Below are 6,000 nucleotides of genomic sequence, written 5' to 3'. Positions count from 1 at the left end.
GAATTTAAATACGGTCCAGGAACATTTTTTCTGAATGAATTTAAATACGGTCCAGGAACCTTTTTCTCCGGATGAATTTCAATTCGGTCCAGGAACCTTTATTCCAGCATCAATTTAAAAGCGGTCCAGGAACCTTTTTTTCCGAATCAGTTCAAATAGGATCCAAGTTCCGTATTGAAATGAAACAATACGCAACTTGGATCGAATATGGACCTGACGATAAACAATTATCCACTTGTGAGCATGAAAGACTAATCCAGGTGCTGGCTGTCTCGAGAATCTAAGGTAGTACAAGGTAGAAATTGGCGAAACGCAAACGCTGCAGTCACGTTGCCCCTCTTCATGTAGCCCCATTCTCTTGCGCGCGTTCCTTCACTTGGTTTTAACAGCACTGCCCGTCCCTATATCTGCTGGGAACACAGCAGCCTCACGTTACCTCATCGACGGCTCCTATTGGCTGCGGTTCCTGGATCGGATGCCGGAGCAGCACGTGACGGGTTTGTTTGAACTCATGTGATGCCACACTAATATAGTCCATTGCGTTATGTACGTACAGTAACTCTTCCATAAGGGAGTTTTTGAACCTGGCCCACCAGAGAACAACAGCGCTTTGATCTATTTCCGTCGCTACGGTTTCTACAACCGCAGTGTGACATTCCAATGTAAAACGTACTCGCGGACATTTTTACAAGGCAACTTTTAATCGGTCAACCCTGGTCCAGGAATTGTAAATAAATTCAATCCCGGACTGGGAGAGAAAATTAGCAAACGTAAATGAGTTGTAGACAGTGTATACCCTTTTCATATTTAAATCATTTCAATTCGGTCCATGAACCCTTTTTTCGGATGAATTTAAATTCGGTCCAGGAATTTTTTTTTTTTCAGAATTAATTTCAATTCGGTCCAGGAACCTCTATTCCGGAAGAATTTCAATTCGGTCCAGGAACATTTTTTCCCTCATCAATTTAAATACAGTCCAGGAACCTTTTTTCAATGTAACAATACGCAACTTGGACCGAATTTAAATTGTGAAAAAAGGTTCCGGTTCTGCAGCGGAACCCAATAGAACCCATTAGAATTTATGGGTTCCTGGACCTTTAACAACCCTGGTTTCCACAACCGGTGCTGCCACCACTGGACGATATCGACTACACAAAGTTTGTGGGTAAAACAATGTATGTTTTCTATGTAACCCACCTTCGTTTTGAGATTGTTTTAAAGCCCACTTTATGCACAGATAGGCTAATCGGGGCTGGACGGACAGTTTAATGTGAGATCCGAACCACTATGTGCCTCCACCGGGTATCGAACCCTGCATCCGTTGATTACAAGGCGATGACGTTACATCGGGGAGGCCTAGACCACTTTGTACAGAAGCATAAGATGCACAGTGTGTCGCCAAACAACAGCGGCAAACTTTCACAGCGTGTGCATCAACACCAAAAGTTTAATTAGTAATACTATGCTCGTTTAGTGTCGTTTGGACGCTACGAGCCCTCAAAAACTACATTTTCTATCCTGTATGTAAGCAGCCTAGGTTTTCATTTTTCTCTCACAAAATCGCTATCGCAAAACGACAATTTTTTTCATACGCTACAGACAGATTGTGTAATGCAAGGTTCACACTCTCGAATGTGAATAATTCTACACAAAATTTACAAAGCCCTTAGTTGATGCAAAAGGCATAAAATAGGATATGCGACTGTACACGTACATACGTGATACGTACATGATTTAAAGGGAAAGGGTTAAACGCTGATACTTCAACAAGTTGTCCTCTCTGCTGACATGATATAGTTCCAAACCTTTTTGTGTGTGTCCGACAGAAAATTAAATGCCTGTGGCAATCCTGGATATGTGTCGCGAGGCTACAAACGTACAGGATAAAAATTGCCGATATCAAAACTAGGCATCGACGAGCAAAACGTCACTGAGAAAAGTTATTCGCCTTGATACCCTCCATATGAAGTGGACGTTTGTCTCCATCGGGAATTGAAGCCTGTAACCCTTGATTACAAAGAGATACCGTTAATCACTACGCTATCTAGCAAGCGTGTAGATTGGCACTACCAATATACAAGTTTACAGAGTAATTACAATGAATAAATAATCACCCCCACTCCACCCTGGCACGTACACCTTCAAGCACACGCGTGTACGTGCATTCTCTCAAATGGAATTGCTGAAATTCGATTGATGGCAACAAGTTCTTGAGAGCACGCTTTCATGTCTGGACGAAAACGTGGGACAAGTCGCTGCATGGAATGTAGGCCTAATTGCATTAAGAGAACTGTTATGCTTTTGTACTCTGTATCGACATTCCTTGTCGCTAATATCAATCTCATTAACGGACACGATAAACTTGTTACGTGCTGCATGTTGCTTCTATTATCGTTCGATTTATACATTAGCTTGACTGTGCACCAACATTCCCTCGAAAAGGACATGATAATTTCAATTCCATCGCTATGCCTCTCCCATTCGCAGAAACTTAGATGGATGTATTTGAGAGCTAACAGATTTCGAACAGTGTTCAAACGAGAAACATTAACCTGGCTTCTGGCTGTCAGGACAATGTGTTTGCTTCTTCGCCTGTTGCAAATGCTCTGTTGGTGAGAGGAAGTTCCCCTTTACAGCCGCGATATTTATCTTGTATTTGGGATGCAAGGGGTGACCCTTACATAACCATAAGGAATTGGTATATCATATGTACACCGAAGATTTTCAGTGTTATATATATATCGATCTCATTACTGAATTTATCACGTGTGATAGAGCTGACGAATATGGAAATTTCGTAGTAAATTGGCTACCTGCCATGGATTGCATATAAACTATAACAAATCACAATGTATATTAATTAGATCACGTGAGCTAAAGGCAATAAATTTTGTTCATATGTCAACTGTAAAACTAAACGGTGTATGTATACATTTTTTCAAGTCTGTAAATAGCACTGGACAACAAATTTTAACTTTTTCTCTGTTAAATGGAAAGGAAATGGTGAATCTTATAGTATTTTTTTCCGCTTATTTCAAACCTGTATACTTTTTTTCTCTGTCGGGCTTAGATTTTTTGCAATACACATTTTTTGTTGTAATGTTGCTATATTGAAACTATTATGTGTTACATATTCTGTACACTGACCAAAAATGTACTTCTAAAGGATTTTCTGCTGTATGTATGTTAAGAAGCATCTCCCTTGAGAGTCCAGGAGTAGTCGGCTAACATACGTGGGTTTCATTTACCTTGGTAACGGTTTTCCATTGTGTATATTTCCAGATGGAAATGTTGTCCTTGTTTGTCAGTTACACTGCCATTTTTCAAGGGGAATAAGTGAAAATGATAGACCAACAAATAGATTTATAGAACACATTACATCTCAGTTTCTGTAGTTATCAAAATGCTACCTTACAAGTTCTTTGTAGTTATCTACCTTGTGATTTCCGTGGAAATTCTTTAGAACTTCTTGGAGTGATCCCCTTGGTGCCACATCAGTTTCATTCGAACCTGGGAAGGGCTGAACTGTGAGGCACAGGCAGAAGTAATATCATAGTATTTCACGATATTCCTAGTCCTCGCAGTTATTACAGATATTTTTGTAATGCAAAAGTAGCAATCCATTGTGTGGTTCAACTGTTTATTCCAAATCAAGGGCACTCCGAATGGCATGTGACAAACTCTTTCAGCCACACATAAGTGTCTCACATGAAACATAGCAGATATGAGGGCTCAAGATTTATCCTCTGGTCACCTAATTTGCAGCCAAAATAGTGTTCATACGATTTCCTAATCAATTGAGTTATGCTTCTTTTTCGAGATTTCGAAGTTGACTCACAGCAGATGGGGATCCACGGGGAGGGTGAAAAGGATTATCATCCCTCCCAACTGGCAGGTGTTATTGGATATATTATTATGACTAATGTTTTTGAAGGCTCAAATGTTCTTTTATCACCATGTTTAATGTCGAGAATATTTTTCAAAGTTTGATTTAAATCAACTTTATCCTCAGATAGGTCAATCGCAACTGGACCTACCCCTTAAGAAAATAGCTCTATCCCACTGATTGCCCATCCAAACAAGTTCAAGAAATTAATATTTATACTCCAAAAAGAAGACGGATGTTCAATAAATCAGTATAGACCTAATCTAGTTTTTACTCACTTTTTTCCACTCAATAATATCTACTGTATCTATTCCAGCCCTGGACACCTATTTTTGTGAAACAATACTTTAATCTCTAGAACATGGAAGTTAGCGTGTTTTCTTTTTACAGTACGCTAAATTGTTTACATGAAACAGTGCAGGTATAGGTTAGAAAAGCTTCTCGGAGAGGTGAGGTACCTGAATGAAATTCGCCCCTCCCAACTGTAATTTCTGGACCTGCCACTGACTGACCGCAAATAGAACAAAAATTGTTTAGATGGTTAACACACTTATGAGGCATTTTTAAAATATATACACACTGTATATGACACAAAATATGCACAAATTAGTGCCAAAAACTTATTTATATCACAAACCTAAGAGAACTAGATTTCAAGTGAAATGTTACCATTGCTGTTTATCCTGATGGTAATGAAACAGTATTTTATCATTGTTGTCAACAATGACATTGTCGTCATCAATTGGCTTGCGCAGAAGCATTTTAAGTAAAGCAACTCACTTCAATTCATATTTTGTAACTCATATTGCTTACACTTTTGCTACCATAATTGAACTTAATGGTTAAAAATGGGCTACAAGGAGAAAACAAATAAACGCGTTACAAAAAATGGATCCCGATAGAGAAATTCTGACTACATATTCAGAATCGGCACACCACAGAACATAAGAATCAGTAAAAATTACTCATTTTACAAAATCTTTGTTGACCAGTGAAATCTACCTGTATTCGTATGGGTGATAATAGATACAAACCTAACTTGGTCTAATCATATTAATAATATATGTAATAAAGGTTGTGCATCCTTACATCTATTATGCAACTTGTACAAGCCATCTACCACTCTCATTTTGACTATTGTGATAGTGTACATGCCAATTGAAGTGAGATTCTGGCAATGAGAATTGAAAAAAAAAATCAGAACAAATGTACATGATATACTAAGAGGTATGATCATTTGACAGAATATTATAATAAATTAGGCTGGATTAGAAAGAACAAAAGACGTAGGTATAGAAAACTAGTGTTACTTGACATGTATATATAAAAGGTACTTTCTACAGGAAATCCTTTGTACATCACTATGAGGGATTGCTTCCACTAGGAAACCCAGATTTATCATGCACAAGGTCTGAAAGATCAAATATGTTAACAATAAAAACTGATACAACTGAAATGTTTTGTAACTTTCTTACTGTATCAGTGGTTCGAGACTGGAATGCACTCTCACATGAAATAAGAAAATTAGATTCAATAGGTTATATATATATATATATATGTTATATAAGAGAATAGTAAGAAGAAGCTTTGTGGAATTATATGCCACATACTTTCATACAAGTACATTGTCCTGGCCTTCCATGTATGTTTTGGGTATGTCTATGAATTACTATATTTTTACTGTGGTTTGTCTGTTGTGAAACGTTTTTGTATGTTCATTGTTTTCTGTGTTTATATGCGAATCATATTATGAATTTATATTTTAAATTATGACATAATATTATGGTTGAGTGTAAGACAAAGAACGAGCCTAATTCTGAGCCATATAAAATAAGATCTAAATAAATTAATAAAACCCTTACGTTTATGGTGTCAGTCTGAAACAGTGAATACACTGAACGCTACAAAAGAGCTCTAGCTTGTCGAAATAAGATGGGGATCCGACATAAGTGCCAAAATGGCACAAATTGCGGTAGTGGCCTTGCAGGACCGTTGAGTATGGCCGAAGTGTTGGCACGGTCGTCTTTGGTAACGTTTTGAAATTATAACGCCGTCAAAAAGCCTCCCATTTTCCCCCCCGATAACTGATAAAATAAATAAGAAAAGAAACAAAG

The sequence above is a fragment of the Lepisma saccharinum genome, chromosome 2, assembly GCF_977018435.1.
Source record: "Lepisma saccharinum chromosome 2, izLepSacc3.1, whole genome shotgun sequence".
In the NCBI taxonomy this organism is placed as follows: domain Eukaryota; kingdom Metazoa; phylum Arthropoda; class Insecta; order Zygentoma; family Lepismatidae; genus Lepisma; species Lepisma saccharinum.
The sequence above is the reverse complement of the archived record's forward strand: the minus strand, read 5'-3'. Positions refer to the sequence as shown.